The following is a 15,701-nucleotide window of genomic DNA, read 5'->3' as shown; positions in this document are numbered from 1 at the left end:
TGCACAGACAAGCTTACATATGTAAAAACTGTGCACTGCACAATTTCACACTTATCCAAATAAATAGCAGCACTTATCTGATTAAGTTCCAATTTATCTGGCTAAATAACAGGAAAGCCACTACTTGTCTGGATAAGTCTGAAAAGTGCTACCTATTCATCTAAGTCTCATTTTTCAGGCTTATCTGGTTAAGAAAGATAGCTGAAAAAGTACTGCTTAGATGGATAAGACTTAAAAAGCTACTTTTCTGGCCATCTTTAAAAATGGTGCCGGCCATCCAGTGCTCCTACCATGTGACAGGGGCCGGCCAATGGCACGGATACCCTGTCACATGGTAAGGGCAAAGGGCTATCGGCGCCATTTTTATTAGTGGCAGCCGATGGCCTGAGAACGGGAGATCGCTCCCGGGACCACCACTGGACCACCAGGTAATTTTAAAATGTTTTGGGGGGATCGGGAGGGTGGGGGAAGCTAAGGGGGTGCTTTTAAAGGGTCGGGTGGGTTGTTTTTTTTTAATCAGGCCATCGGCACCATTTTTATGAGTGGCAGCTGACGGCCCGAGAGCGGGCGATCGGTCCCGGGGCTTCCACTGGACCACTAGGTACATGTAAAAAGTTTGGGGGGGGTTTGGAAGGGTGGGGGAAGGTAAGGGATTAGTTTTAAAGGGTCGGGATGGGTTTGGGGGGGGGGGTTGTGTGCCGGTTTTCCCACCCTCCCCCCAAATAACTCCCTTTAGTGGACACTATCCCGATTAACGATTTTTTCACGATAAATCGGGGGAATTTCTATTGTATCGCACTCTTTAATGATGTTTGACGATTTAAAAAAATATCGGACGATATTTTAAATCGTCAAAAAACGATTCACATCCCTACTATTTAGCAGTCTACAAGTACTGCTTGTAGACTTAGCTGGAAGTTTATCCAGATAACAAGCCAAGCAACTGAGTGGCTCAGTTTCTATCTTGCAGTTAATAAGTAGCATATTTAAAACAAATTGTAGAAAACTGAGGAATTTTTTGCCATCTGGTGTAGCTGGGTCCAAAAAGGGTTTAGACCAGTTTTTGGATGAAAAATCAATAAACCACTATTAGCCATGCAGATTTGGAAAAGCCACTGCTTATCCCTAGTTATGAACAAGAAGGATCAGACTTTACTTTTAGATCTTACTGAGTACTTGTTACCTGGCTTAGCCACTATTGGACACAAGATGCTAGACTTGATGAACCTTTGGTCTAACCCAGTATGACCTTTCCTGTATTCTAATGTTGTTAACAAAATGTCTATAATTGTAATGGTCCAAAGAACATTCTTCTCAAATCTCAACAATATTTTTCAACATAAGGCAAACATACATTTCTATATTTAGTATGCCAATATTCTTCTTAAAGAAATGTGATATATATAGTAAATTAATTCAGGCCATATGGAACAAACTGTTTTCTGTTTTGAAAAAACTGTGAATCAGATATAAACATTGAAAAAATGCATTTGTTCTCTTTAAATTTGAAAAACACAAATTGGACAAGCTAAACTATCATAATATCATGAGCTACAAACAAAAAAGCATTTGAATTTTTTTTTTTTTGTGTGTTAAACATTATTACTTGCAGCTAAACACATGCACACAACCATTTTAGAATTTGAAAAATCAGAAAAACTCTGCACTCACCAATTCACTATACATCGTAGCTGTCTCATTTGATGCAAAGTATTCACCTGGATTCTCCTTTAATAATTGAGGCACCATGTCATCTAGATGGGATTGTGAATGTTTTGGGGCAGGGTGCTCCAGCCTTCTACAATATGAAGAGCTGTGTCTTCACCCATCCTGTACTATTTGGAAAATTCAGAGCAAATAATTATATTTCAGTCAACAAGTAGTTACAGCTCAAATTTTAATTTGTTGGACCAATTTAACCTCTAAGCATAAGCTATAAATACAAACATGCAATTGTAAGTTGCACCAACTAAACATATTTCCCCACTTCCTTATATGTCATTCACAATTAGTTTGAATGGCTTGGACCTAGGCCGGGTTGCGATGCCTGAGCTCTGGGTTGGGTCATGGTGTCATGCCTGGGTCTGGGCCGAGGACAGCATTAGGACCCAGCCTCTGACTTAGATTGTGGCATCGGGCCTGGGTTCAGGCTTTGTCCTAGGCTGAGGATTTGGCAACTGGACCCAGTATCTGAGTTGGATCATAGCATCAGGCCTAGGCTTGACCTCCAGCCTAGACCAAGGCCTCTGGATTGAAACTGGCCTCCTGTTTGGGTTGGTTTCTGGCTATGACCTAGGCCAAGGCCAGGGCATAGGGGCCTGGCCTCTGGGTCGGGTCACTGCATCAGGCCTAGTTCTGGGCCGAGGCCCCAGTCTCCAGGATGGGTCGCTGTGTCAGGCCTGGGCTCAGGATCTGGCCTAGATGGAGGCCCAGGCGTTGTGACTTGGCCACTGGGTTGGGTTCTGATGTTAGACCTGGGTCCAGATCGAGGCCCCAGTATCAGAACCTGGCCTCTGTATTGTGTTGTGGTTTGGGGCCTCAGTTCAGGTTCCAGCTTAGGTAAGACACAGATATGGACCCAGCCTCCTGGCAATCATTGAGTCAGACCAGGGTTCAGGCCAATGCTTCAGCATTAGGACCTGGCATCCAGGTCTGGTCACGGCTACAGGCCTGGGCTCAGGTTGCAGCTTAGGCCAAGGCCCAGGCATTTCAACATTGGGCCCAGGTCTGGGTCAGTGTGTGGGCTCCATCCTAGGCTGAGGCTACAGCGACCTATTAAGGTCTTGGCCTACGCAAGTCCGAGCCTTCTGCCTAGTGCTAACCAGAGTATCCCCACCGGACCGGGTAAGTGGGGGCTGTGGAGAATCCTGGCCCCAGTATATTTTCAGAACTGAGGGAGGGAGACTTTGTTTTTGTTTTTTGGTGGGTTTTTTTAATTGTTTGATTTGTTTTTTTCACAGACTGAAATTTATGGGGAAAAAAACCTCTGGAAAACAAACCAAAAATGAAAATACAATTTTCCCCTGCATATGTCTAGTGTTTATTTGCTTTGGCATGTCCACAGCGGATGCTGTTATTTTAAAGAAGAAAGAAGAGGACATCAGTGTAGAAGGTCTGGCTCCGGCCTCTGGGCCTGGGTCTAGGCCTGGTCAGTGGATTCCCCCCAGACCAGGAAAGTGGGGATCGGGGAGAATCCTAGACCCAGTATTTATCCTGATGGGAGGGATGGGTAGTGAGGATGGGAGGCCCCTTTTCTAAATTTGTTTTGGGATATGTTTTTTTTAATGTTTATTTTGTTTTTGTAAACTAAAGAAAATGAAATAAACATTAAATGAAACAAATTTCATGGAAAAAAAACCACCCCAATAATGAAATTTAAAAATGAAACATGTTTTTTTCCCCAACAAATCCCTCCTGGCCAAAGTTAAACCAAGCCCTTGGGAATGATCCTAGTTTTGCCATTTTTGTTCAGTTAATTTTATGCAGACAGTGGTTTCCTTGGACAATATTTTACCAAGGAATATGGGAAAACATGTAAACCTCAGAGATTGTCCAGCTAACATTAAAAGTTAGCTGGAAAACCCTTTGAATAGTGACCTCACCATGACTGAGGAACTCTGTGGCTAAATAATTAAGCATTACAGTAATTATATAAACCATAGAGAAAGCTGGAATGGATCGTAAGATGTTGACTTCTCCACTTTGTGTCCTGATAGAGATCATAATATCTAAATTTTCCCAGATGGATATTTGTATATCAGCTCTTGAAATATTCCAATGATGAAGATTCAAACACTGCCCTAGGTAATTCATGTCAGTAATTGACTACCCTTATATTTAGTGTATTCTTTCTAATATTTCTTTTAAATCTCCTCTGCTGAAATTTAAGCCTGTTGCTTTAAGTGCTTCTATTGCAAGTTTTAGCACTAGGAAAAATATAGCTGTCAAGTAAACTTATCTTCTTGCTAGAACTACTCAAATAAACAGCAGCATAAAATTACTGAAAGCCATCACAAGTGTCACAGTTATTTGGATACATGTGTTTTTTTTTCTCATAGATATTCAAGCTTGCCATTTTTTCCTAAAAGAACAATGATATTTTTGGCAATATTGACAGCTTGGTAGGCTGATGCTTTTATCACTCTTAAATTCTCTATTGCTTTGCAGCATGATGCATTTCCATGCAATTTTCCTGAAGCTTATATTGCTCATTTGTAAACCTTCATGATTTATTACTTTAAACCTCCTATATGCTTATACAATCTTGATTTTCCATTTCTACTTTACTGTACATGGAAGCTGACCATGAAAACATATAGGACCCAGTCTACAAAATGTAGATGAGTTAGGGTGATATATCTTTTACAAAGAGGGCTCATCTGTTTTACTGAATATACTGTGTCAAATAATTTTCTGTCAGCAACTTGAAACCTGGTATAGGCTTGAATATCTTATCATTAAAGTTATAGACAGAAATTATAGAACTATATTCAAAAGGAATTGCCTCCAATTGGAAATTGTTTATGAACATCAGGAGTCCATAGTTTCCTAATATAATTCTGGAAAGTTGAATCACTATACAAATAATTTTGCACAAATAATTCTCTTGCTTTCCAATCACCTCATTCCTTTGCAATCAGACTACTGCTTACTATCTTACCTTCATGTAATATATAGTACAGGGCTTTGGATATTAGGTTTTAACCAATAAACACCAATAAAACACACTAATGCAAAAAGAAATAAGATCAATATTCAATATCTTAGGAGGCTTTTATCAGCTACAAAGGTACTTAAAGAAAAGTAAAACATATCTTGCTGCTCTGTATCTTTAGGGGTGGCAGATTAGCCAAATATCAGTGCTGTAAGGTGGCAATTAACTAGATTTTATAAAAGACATTTCAGGGTATGTTGAGGACAAAGCTCAAACTTAAGGCCTGACTTATTCATGCTTTTCTGCCAATCTGTGTCTATGGGAAAAATTCATAGTAAAGGCCATTAGATAACTCTAAGTTTCAGCGGCACATGGCCAGACAACTGATGGTGTGTCCAGCTATACTTAGAAATACAATTTAGCTGAATGTAGGAGAGGGTCTTTCAAAATCAGCAGATAAATATGGCCTGGATTTATCAAAATGCACTAAATATTGCATGCAATAGAAAAATAGGTGTGTTTTATGGTAATGGGCAGTTTATCACAATTTGTGCTAATACCTATGCAAAGTAACTTTGAGATAAGTGCCAGAATTGTGGTATCTCCTACATATAACTACTGGGGGGACCATGTTTACTATTAGGGCCACTGAGGAGAGAGAGAGAGAAAGAGAGAGAGAGAGAACACCTAGCCATAATGCCCTCATCCTAGGTAGGTATTTATATCTCTATGGGAGGCCCACCTAGTAACTCAAGGTGAGGTTTAGGTATTAGTGTAGGGGTTAGGGGTCACCTTGGCATTCAAAGTGAGACATACGAACAGAGCAGTGCTCTCTTGTGAAGATTTGATGACCTTCAGAGTGAGGAAACTCACCCAAAAATGAGATTTGTGCAATGTTCTCTCAACCTAGCTTGATGGACCATCTACCTGGGTAACATCAAGCTAGGTTGAGAGATAGTCCAAAAACCTTGGGATTGGACAGGAAAAGGGATCAAGGGACTGCGAGGTGCACCATGATGTGTACCTTTTCCATTTATAGGAATAAGATTTTCTTGTGGAAGGCTTCCGTGAAGCAATCAGGACATGAGAAACCGAATCTGAAAGGTTAAGTGGTTGAAGGTTAACCTTTCAACATCCATGCCGTCAGAGACAAGGCATGAAGATTGGGATGGCGTAGGCATCCTTTGTTTTGAGTGATCAGATGCAGGTCCGTTCCCAAGGGAATGTGCCTGCGGATGGAGAGAACCTGAAGTATGGAAAACCACACTTGGCGTGGCCAGTGAGGTGCTATCAGGATCATGGTTCCTTTGTCCTGACGTAGCTTCATGAGAGTTTTCAAGAGAAGAGGAAGTGGAGGGAATGCATAGAGCAGACCGGTTGCCCACGAGAGGGAGAAAGCATCTCTGGGCGGAGAGCGCTCGCTCCGAATGAGGGAGCAGAAATTGTCAACTTTGTGGTTCTGAGGGGACGCAAAGAGGTCTGTCTGGGGGTATCCCCATTGTCAGAAGATTGAGGTCACTACCGAGGAGTTGAGAGACCACTCATGTGATTGGAAGACGTGACTCAGTTTGTCCACCAAGACATTGTCCACTCCCAGCAAGTAGGTGGCTCTGAGGTACATCGAGTGGGAGAGTGCTTCCGCCCAAATCTGCGCAGCTTCCTGACACAGAAGGAAGGAGCCTGTGCCTCCCTGCTTGTTGATGTACCACATGGCCACCTGGTTGTCCGTCTGAATCAGGATGATGTGATTTGATAGGCGTTCCTGAAAAGCCCTGAGAGAATATCGCATTGCTCGAAGTTCTAGGAAGTTTATTTGATGTTTGGCTTCCCCTGGAGACCAAGACCCTTGTGTCTGTAGATTGTCCACGTGGGCTCCCCACCCGAGGTTGGAAGCGTCAGTGGTGAGAATGAGTTGAGGATCTGGCACTTGAAAGGGCAGTCCGTGGAGGAGATTGTTCTGATCTTTCCACCAGGTGAGAGACAGCGGAGAGTGTTGGTGATGTGGACAATGGTCGACAGAGGCTGAACAGCTTGAATCCATTGTGACCTCAGAGTCCAATGCATGAGTTTCATCGCCAAGCGGGCTATTGGTGTGACATGGACTGAGGACGCCCTGTGTCCCAGAAGGACAAGGAATTGGCAAGCCGTTGTGGTATGTTGAGACTGCAACTGGTGAGCGAGAGACACAAGTATTAGCGCTCGTTGTTGAGGTAGAAAGGCTTTTGCCTGCAAGGTGTCCAAGTCTGCCCCAATGAACAACAAGGTTTGAGATGGGATTAAATAGGATTTTCTGTAATTTACAAGAAATCCTGATGAAATTAGAGTGTGTAAGGTGAAATCGAGGGATGACTGAGCGGCTTGCTGGGTTGGAGCCCTGATTAACCAGTCGTCCAGATAGGGGTAGACGTGAACACCTTGTTTCCTGAGGAAAGCTGTGACAACCAGGAGGCATTTGGTGAAGACTCATGGTGCAGACACTAGGCTGAACGGAAGAACTCGGTATTGATAGTGCTTGGAGCCTACTAAAAACCTGAGGTATTTGCGATGAGTAGGACTTATTGCAATGTGTGTGTATGCATCCTGGAGGTCCAGAGAGCAGAGCCAGTCTCCTCTTTGTAGAAGAGGTAGAAGCAACCCCAAGGTTACCATCTTGAACTTTTCCCACTATAGGTACTTGTTGAGAGCACGTAGGTCCAGAATTGGACGGATTTTTTGGGGATCAGAAAGTACTGGGAATAGAACCCTAGGCCTTGCTGCGAGAGTGGGACCGGTTCTATTGCTTTTAACTGGAGAAGGAGGGAAACCTCCTGATCCAGAAGGATAGAGTGGTCGGATATCTCCCACGTCCGCAGAGGTGGTGAGTCCGGTGGCAGAGCGAGAAAGTTCAGGTGGTAACCCTGAGCAATGATTGCTAGCACCCATTGGTCAGTTGTGATTGATTGCCACATGTTGTGAAAGTGGCATAATCAACCTCCTACTGGCATGCTTGGCAGAGGAATAAGGCTGCTGCTCTCTAAGTGGATTTCAAAAACCTGAAGCAGGCCCCGGCTGGGGAGCTGTTTGTGATTTTTGCTTTTGGGCTTGGCGAGGCTGAGGATTTTGATAAGGTCTCGTAGGTCGGGACCTTGCTGGTGGAGGATAGGCCTTCCTCGGACGGTAGAATGACTTCTTAGAGTCCTTCCTGAAGGGCTGTCTTAAGGAGAAGTCAGAAGGTATTGATGATAGCTGTTTAAGGGTCTCATGATGATCCTTTAATTCAGCCACCATTCGCTGGATCTGTTCATCGAACAGATTGTCTCCTACACATGGTAGGTCAGATAGCCGGTCTTGTACTTCTGGGTGAAGGTCAGAAGATTTGAGCCAGGCCCATTGTCTTGCTGAAATAGCAGCTGCAGACACTCTAGTAGAGGTGTTGAAGATATCATAAGATGCCCTAATCTCATGTTTTCCTGCCTCAAAACCCTTGTTTACAAGGGTTTGAAGCTGGTCTTGGAATTGTTCAGGCAGGGTTTCAGAGAAGTCCTGCATCTGCTTGAAGATGGCCCTATTATATTGGGTCATATAAAGTTGGTAAGCCGCAATTCGGGAGATGAGCATGGCCCCTTGGAACACTCATTGACCAATATTCTCTAGGAACTTCTGTTCCTTAACAGGTGGGGTAGATGAATGAGGCTTCAACCTTTTTGCCTTCTTTTGAGCCAACTCTACCACAACTGAGTGGTGGTCGAGCTGAGATTTTTGAAAGCCAGGGGCTGACTGCACTAAATAGGTAGTGTCAGCCTTTCTGTGTACTGGAGCAATGGATCCAGGGTTCTCCCAGTTCTTTTTGAGGAGGTCAAGAAGAACTTGATGAATGGGAATAGAAGTGATCACTTTGGGGGCATCCAGGAATTGGAGCAACTCCATTATCTGGTGCCTATCATCCTGTTCTGTTTGAAGTTGAAAAGGGACTAACTCAGACATTTCCTTCACAACATTAATGAAAGAAAGGTCCTCTGGAGAAGAACGCTTTCTACTTTCAGTAGGAGAAGGAGGTGAAGGTAAGTCATCGGTGTCTGTGGAAGTATCATCACCCCAGGTGTCATAAGGATCAGCAGACTGACCTGTAGGACGAGAAGGGGGTTGGATACCTGAAGGCCCCGGTCGAGGCTCCAAGAAAATCGGAGGAATAACCGGGGGCACCGAAGATGGCGCAGAAGGCATCGGTGCAGGCATCGATGGCGCCGATGGATGTATCGGTACCGATGGATGAATCGGTGGCAAGGGTCGAATTGGCATCGATGGCTGAGGCAGAACTCCCAATGGAGGAATGCGGAACGATGTTTCTCCTCCCAATGAAGTTGTCAACGGGGAGAAACCAGAGCCGTCGGAGACCCAGGAGCCACCGGTGGAAGGGCGGACATGAGTGCCTCCATCCGGGACAGCAGCGGTGCCAGCGCTGCTGCAATCAGGTCAGTGACCGGTTCCACCCTCGGTGCCGGAGGAACCTGGAGCCATTGCATCGCCTTGTCGATGGCCTCCTGAACCAGCCAGTCCAGTTCTTCTCTGAGACGTGGAGCAAGCAGCCCTGGCTCTGGAACAGAAGAGGGAGGCAGAGGCACAGTCGGAGGGACCACCTTTACAGGCGGAATTGTGACTCCCAAATCCCGATCGGGTGAGGGTGGCCTTGGTGTTCCGGTCGCAGGAATGGTCGGTGCCTTTCCTGGATGGGGCTTCTTCGATGGTGGCTCGGACGGTGGCAAGGTCAATGATTTCGCTCCCTCTATGGTCCGAGTCCTACGATGTCAATGGTGATGTTTCTCCCTGCAATCCCCTCGATCCTGAGGGGGAGTAGCGGGCGTCGATGGCCTTGAAGACGTTGATGGCGGACGGTCACCGGACGGTGGATGATGCTGGTGTGACGTCAACAGTGCCGGTTCCGATGACGTCGATGCGATTGATGGTGTTGGGGTCTGAGCACGAAAGAGGAGTTCCATCTTCTCCATTCTGGCTTTGCGACCTTTTGGTGTCATGAGGGCACATTTGGTGCAAGTCAGGACATCATGCTCACGGCCTAAACACATTACACAGACTCCATAAGGGTCTGTGATAGACATGGTGCGAGTACAGTCTGGGCACCGACGGAACCCCGATACCATGGCCACAGAAAAAAATCGAGCCGCGGTACGGATGATGGCCAGTAGGTCGCGAGGGCCAAACTCGACAGTAATCGACAGAATACTGTCAAAAAACTTACCAGAGTACTGCGGCCTGAGAAAAGTTAGAGGAGGGACCCCTGTGGGGCAATTTAAGTTTAATTAATTCCGTGAGGAAAATTCCTGTCAGGAATCTCTTCAGAGCTCCTAAACCACAAGGTTACTGCTGCGCGGAAAAAAGAAGACTGAAGGGGGACCCCTGCTGGCTGCAGGGTTAGTGCCATGCTGGGCATGCCCAGTAGGGGCCAGTCAAAGTTCTAGAAACTTTGATAGAAGTTTTCCATGATTGGGCTCCATCCTGATGATGTCACCCATATGTGAGGACTAACATCCTGCTTGTCCTGTGAGAAACTATATTTCATTTCATTTATTATTTTTATATCGTTATATCATTTTGCAAGCACCAGCCTGCCTAAGTGGGTGAATAGCAATTAAAGCACAAAAATGTAAAACAAAACATATAAATAAAGCCAAACTGAATCCCCCACCAACCTCCCCTTACCTCCAATCCTCCCAGCAGTCAACACAACCCTCACCCACTTCCATAATCCCCACTCCACCACAAATCTTAGTGTCACCTCTAAATTCCCTCCTCACCTAATCACATCAACCCTCATACCCTATTATCCTCCTGCAAACTAGCAAGCAGGGAGCCACCACAGTTTCTTTCTAAATGACATGAAGTTCTCTTGTAGCCTAATATCAAAAGTGCTTAATTCCAGAGCTCTGGACAAGCAATTGAGAAAGCTATTTTATGAAAAACAGCCTGTCTTACTTTTAACGTAGAGCGGACCTGTAAAAAAAGACCTCTGAGCTGAATAAAGATTGCATTTTGGATGTTACCACTCCAGAAATGTATGTAGATATACTGGATCTTCATCTTGCATTATTCTAAATATCATAGTCATGATCTTAATATTTCACTTGTTCTCTGAACAGTAACCAATGTAACGAGTGCAGTAAAAAGGCAACATTATACCTCAGAGGATATACAAAAATCACACAAGCTGCAAATTTCTGGCATTGACCTGCCTACATATGGGATGCCAGGTTTGGAGCTGAATGAGCCTGACCACCACTTGATTCTCTGGTGGACTTTTAGCCTTTGCAGTCTTGTTGCCAAGCTCAAAGAGGCAACTTGGCTTGTAATTCTATTGGCTTTAAATATGAATGGTTATCTGATCTCATGCTTAATGAGGACATGACTAGATAATAGCTGTCACTTTGCTGGATAATGTTTATCCACTTGAAAACTGAAATTGTGATTCCAGCCTGCACAACTAAACATTTGTTAGCCAGTTAAGGTACTTAACTGGTTATATTTAAAACTAAACTGTACATGTATTTTGACCAGGTTTTTTTTTTTAATATATAATATAGCATATATGCAGGTATATAAACTGTGGCCCTTAGGGTATTTCTGAGACTAGTTGCAAAAGTTTAGTCAGTTTGCTTCAGTGAATTGATGAATGTGAGAACCTAGCTTTGCAATGTGTGATATATGTGTTATTTGACCTAGCTCTATCAGATGGTAGTGCTTGCATTTCAACAGATGGAAGGTAATAGGTAGGATGAAGATTAAAAGCATCCATTTCGGAGAACTGTATGCAAATTCCCAGACCAGATAAGTCTACAGATTAAACCTGATAAGCTTGAGATAGTACATTGATCCTAAGAAGAGGAAAGGAAAATATCAGATTTTAGGGGCATTGCATAGAATATATATCACAATAGATCTGGTATCGCAATATTAGGCTACATCCAGCTGCTTTACTACGCATGTCTGTGTAATATTCCCGCAGCCATATTGTAGGTCAAATAGATTCTGTTGGAACATATATGTAATAAAAGCCACAAAGTTGAATATTATCAAGCCTCTGCTTCTTCCTCTAGACCAGTTGTCCCCAACCTTTTTTGCACCAGGGACCGGCTTCAAGCAAGACCATTTTTCCATGGCCCTGCAGGGCGGGGTGGGGTTATGGAGGGGGTTGGATTTTAGTGCATACTTATCATTTAATTATGACATTTATAATGTGAATGTGACTCAACTCACCATAGGTTCAGAATGAGTGGGAGCACTGGGCTTGTTTCACTTGTTTTCCAAACTTCACACCTCTCTCCTCCATCTGACGCCTTCCCTCTCATGACCTCCCCTGGCTTTGAGCACAAAACCAAGCTCCCTGTCATTCTCACACTGAACCCCAGGCAGGCTCCCATTCATTTTCACACCACTCCCTCCCCATCCCCCAGGCATGCACACATTCATTCTCACACACACAGACCCCCAGGCAGGCACCAATTTATTCTCACACACACACACACACATACACCACACACAGGCAGGCACCTATTCTCACACATACAAACCCCAGGATGACACCCATTCATTCTCTTACACAGACACACCCTCAGGCAGGCACCCATGCATTCACACACATACACCCCCAGGCAGACTCCCATTCATACACATGCACACACTAAAGGCAGACCCCCTCTCTTTCTTTTGCCAGCAACCTCAGAGCCTCTCTCATTCCTCTGCTGCCACTGTCACTGCTGCCACATGGCTATTGGAGAGGTGCCAATTGCTGCTACTGACACTGAAGCCCATTCTGCTGCCTCCTCTGTGCAGGCGCCGTGGGCTTCCACTTCCTCCATGCTGATCTCTTACATTGTGAGATCCGCATAGAGAAAATGCTATTCTTGCACATTCACAAAGATTACATGTGCCAATCACTAAAAAGTAATGTATTTATTTTTTTACCTTTGCTGTCTGATCTTAGTTTTCTAATTGGTGTTCACAGACTTTTTTTTCCCACCTTCCCTTTCTTATTTTTTCTCCAATTCCTTTTATATTGTCTTTTTTTCTATTTCTTTTCTTTTCATCTTCTTCTCTCAAACTCACAGTCAGGTTCTCATTCTCACATGCTTTCTCTCTCTCACACACACACAGGCTCTCACTGTCACATGCTCTCTCTCATACAATCATTTATACACACAGTCACTCACTGGCACATGCTGTGCTGACTCTCACACACACAGGCTCTCTCTCATTCCCACATGCTGTCTTGCTCAAGTACAGGCTCTCACTGTCACATGCTCTCTCTCATACAATCATTCATACACACAGGCTCTCACTGTCACATGCTGTCTCTCTCACACACGTAGAGGCTCTCACATGCTGTCTTTCACACACAGTCTCTCAACTCATCTCATACACGAACACACACACTCTACAGACCCTCAGCCTTTCTCTCACTGCTGGGCCTCCTCTTCACGGGTCGCCGCAGGATGGGCTCTGCAGCAGCCCTGAGCTTCTTGGGCTACAGCGGCCCTGCTACCGGGCCTCTTCCTCTTCTCGGGCCACTGCAACTTGGTATTCGTGGTGGCCCGTAAGCGCTGCTCCTCTTCTGCACGCACTGATGATCCTTCTCCTTCCTTCCCGCGCAGTTCCGGCAACGTTTACTTCTGGGGCCGCGCAGGCAGGAAGGAGGAGGAGCATCAATGCGTTTAAACGCAATCTTTTTCTTCGGGCCATGGTGACGTGAACTCCACCACGGCCATGCCGATCTGCCTGCTAGATGCGTGTCGCTACTCAGCCGCCAGTGGGATGAGGTCCACTGGTGGCCGCATGAGCCTCCCTGCGCCCGGGGGCATTGGCTCCCCTCGGGATACCACTGCTCACAGCAGCCCCTAATACTCGGCACACTGTGCTTTCACCGACCCTGGTGCTGGTCTGTGGTGGCGTCGTGGACCGGCAAAAAACCCCCAATGGCCCGGTCCTGGTCTGCGGACCGGTGGTTGGGGACCCCTGCTCTAGACCATGCAGCTAATAGCCAGTACTTGTACATGGTGATATGTTTGGCAAAACACCTGTAGATATTAAACTGATTACTGCAAGTACAGCTTTGTACTTTAATGTTGTAGGTTGGTTCAGTGTAGGGATGTGCAGAGGGACCGCATACATTACATTCAGAATTCGTATTCGTCGGGGGGACAGATACATTGCATTCAACAAGGGGGGCCCCCGCTCCGTTCATGTGTTCCATTCTTATTCATTTCCTGGATAAAATTTAATTAACTACAACCCCCCCTTCCCCCCCCCAAGACTTGCCAAAACTCCCTGGTGGTCCAGCGGGGGTCCAGGCACCATCTTGTGCTCCTACCATGTGACAGGGGCCGACCAATGGCACCGGTAGCCCCTGTGACATAGTAAGGGCAAAGGCAATTGGCACCATTTTGCTTACTGGCAGCCGACGGCCCAAGTGAAGGAGATCACTCCCGGACCCCCGCTGGACCCCCAGGGACTTTTAGCAAGTCTTTGGGGACCCTCCTGACCCCCACAAGACTTGCCAAATGTCCAGCGGGGGTCCGGGAGCGACCTCCTGCACTCCGGCTGCCAGTAAGCAAAATGGCGCCAATCGCCTTTGCCCTTACTACGTCACAGGGGCCGACCGTTGGTCCCTGTGACATAGTGAGGGCAAGGGCAAAGGCGATCGGCGCCATTTTGAAACCAGTCCAGCACCGAGGGTATGAGTGCAGGGGATGGATCCCAGACCCCCTCCTAGACCACCAGGTACATGTAAAAGGTTTTGGGGGGTGGGGGAAGCAAAGAGGTCATTTGTAAAGAGTCGGGGTGTTTTTTTATATCGGACCATCAGCGCCATTTTTATTAATGGCAGCCGATGGCCCAAGAGTGGGAGATCACTCCCGGGACTCCCAGTAGATCACCAGGTATTTCTAAAAGGTTTTTGGGGGGGTCGGGAGGGTGGGGGAAGGTAAGGGATTAGTTTTAAAGGGTTGGGGTGGGTTTAGGAGGAGTTTTGGTGTGCCGGTTTTCCCGCCCTCCCCCCAAATAACTCCCGTTAGTGGACACTAACCCCATTAACGATTTTTCACGATAAATCAGGGGAATTTCTAATGTTTCGAGCACTCTAATGATTTTTGAAGATTTAAAAAATATCTGACAATTTTTTTAAATCGTCAAAAAACGATTCACATCCCTACTTGGTAATTTATCAATAATTATTATAACTGAATACGTGGCTGAAAATTAGTTGATATATCAAAATCAAGGAGAGTGTATTACAAAAAATGTTTTACTCATAAAATTCAAAACTTTAGTTTCCAAAAATTTATTATAAAACATGTGGGTGGGAGGAAGTAGGCTGATATAATTTACTGGATGAGTGTTTTTCTATACGAACATAAGAAAATGCCATACTGGGTCAGACCAAGGGTCCATCAAGCCCAGCATCCTGTTTCCAACAGTGGCCAATCCAGGCCATAAGAACCTGGCAAGTACCCAAAAACTATATTTAATTGTTTATAGGGGTGAGCCCTTGAGAGAGAATATAAGGCCCTTATAGTAGTTAGGTATTTATATCTCTATATGAGGCCCCCCTTGTAACTCGAGGTGAGGTTTAAGTAGTTGTGTAGGGGTTAGGGGCCACTTTGACATTCAGAGTGAGACATACAAACAGAACAGTACACTCTTATGAAGATTTGATGTACTTCGGAGTGAGGAAACTCACACAAAGATGAAATTTGTACAATGTTCTCTCAACCTAGCTTGTTGTTACCCAGGTAGAGAGTCCATAAACACTGATAAATTCTTTGATAACATAAGATAAAAATTGAACATAAGGTCCCAATAAATTTTGACTTTTCTGTTTTGATAACACTTTTGATACTGCATGCTGTTTGAGATTTCTTACGTGTAGCAAATGATAGCAGCCTATGTAGGGCAGTATTTGCAGCTCTTGTAAAATCTGCATTGCATGCTAGTATGTTTAGCCATTATGTTTCCATTACTTCTCATCAAATTCCTTCGTACATAGAACTACATGCATGAA

Source organism: Rhinatrema bivittatum, chromosome 1 (genome assembly GCF_901001135.1).
Source record: "Rhinatrema bivittatum chromosome 1, aRhiBiv1.1, whole genome shotgun sequence".
Classification (NCBI taxonomy): Eukaryota; Metazoa; Chordata; class Amphibia; order Gymnophiona; family Rhinatrematidae; genus Rhinatrema; species Rhinatrema bivittatum.
This window is presented reverse-complemented; position numbering follows the sequence as displayed.